This window comes from Leucopleurus acutus (genome assembly GCF_964270905.1).
Source record: "Leucopleurus acutus genome assembly, chromosome: 15".
In the NCBI taxonomy this organism is placed as follows: Eukaryota; Metazoa; Chordata; class Mammalia; order Artiodactyla; family Delphinidae; genus Leucopleurus; species Leucopleurus acutus.
This window is the reverse complement of record NC_139157.1, coordinates 88610980-88612533: the sequence shown is the minus strand read 5'-3', so window position 1 is coordinate 88612533 and position 1554 is coordinate 88610980. Positions and strand designations below refer to the sequence as shown.

Genomic DNA, 1554 nt, shown 5'->3' with positions numbered 1-1554 from the left:
ATATAGCATTGCTTATTAACAAGACATCAAAATCAGTTGTTTTCAAAATAAATGAATGAGTCCACTCCATTTGCAAGAGCGCTGGCCCTTGTGACCAAGGACACTCTACCCCCAGCTTTTGCTGCCCCTTCACCACAGATTGGTCTCCTGGGGATCCTGCCTGTCCTTAAAAGGAAGGAGGCAATGACCACCATTCTCCAGATAGCAAGGCTGAGGATTAATACAGAAAGGCAGATGGAGGATTGGCCCAGAGCACACTGATCGGAGGCCCAGCAACTCCACAGAGTTTTGAAGAATAAGAGGCACCCTTAGAAATATCAAGGGCTTCTCTTCCTAAGCCTACTAGTGGTGGCGGCAGCAGCAAACGTTGGCCTCATTGGCAACGTCCAGGCCATGTGCAGTGCCATCGTGGAGATCATGAAGCCCAATGACGAGAAGCCTGACGAGTTTGAGTCGGGCTTCTCCCAGGCCCTCCTAGAGCTGGAGATGAACTGGGACCTCAAGGCCCAGCTGCGGGAGCTGAACATCACGGCCACCAAGAAAATTGAAGTTGGTGGTGGTCAGAAAGCTATCATAATCTTTATTCCTGTTCCTCAACTGAAATCTTTCCAGAAAATCCAGGTCCGGCTAGTGCGTGAGTTGGAGAAGAAGTTCAGCGGGAAGCAAGTTGTCTTTATCACTCAGAGGAGAATTCTGCCTAAGCCAACTCGAAAAAACCGTACAAAAAATAAGCAAAAGCGTCCCAGGAGCCGCACTCTGACAGCCATGCGTGACACCATCCTGGAGGACCTGGTTTTCCCGTGAGATTGTGGCCAAGAGAATGTGTGTGAAGCTGGATGGCAGCCGACTCATAAAGGTTCAATTGGATAAAGCACAGCAGAACAATGTGGAACACAAGGTTGAAACATTTTCTGGCATCTATAAGAAGCTCACGGGTAAGGATGTTAATTTTGAATTCCCAGAGTTTCAGTCATAAACAAAAATGACTAAATAAAATATTATTCACAATTTTTTAAAAAGCAAGGACTTATTCATTCATTCATTCATTCAACAAATATTTATTTGCCAAATATCAGCAGTCTAACACATACCAGTTATAGTTCTAAGCACTGGGGTAAAATGATGAGCAAGGTAGACCAGGTGTCTACCTTCATGGAGCTTATGTTCTAGTGGGAGGGAAAGGAAAATAAATAGGAAACCCCAAAGTAGGTAAGCCAATAACCAAATAGAATCCTGTTAGAGAGTGATAACCGGTGCAGGAAGTAACCTGAAGTAAGGAGGGAGAGAGTGAATGAGCACCTGGGCTTGGGTTGGGTGAGGTGGGAGGTGCTTTAGTGGAGGGGACCATGGAAGGCCTCTGAGTAGTGACAGCTCTGGTGAGTGATGACAAGTGGCCACCATGCAAAGGTCCTGGCAACAGGAACACCAAATGCAAAGGCTCTGAAGTAGGAACAATCTTAAGTGTTAGAGAAAAAGACCAAGATAGCTACAGCCTGGTGAGCAAGGCGGGGAGTTGAAGGAAACGAGGTCAGAGGGACAGCAGGCCCCAGATCA

At 46.6% G+C, this 1554-nt stretch overlaps 1 pseudogene across 1 annotated transcript; it reads left to right on the top strand.

Annotated features, from left to right (window-relative positions):
• Positions 1-393: 393 nt before the first annotated feature.
• On the top strand, positions 394-976 carry LOC309972332 (small ribosomal subunit protein eS7-like; annotated as a pseudogene). Its single transcript has one exon. The product of its transcript is annotated as a small ribosomal subunit protein eS7-like (transcript).
• Positions 977-1554: the final 578 nt, after the last annotated feature.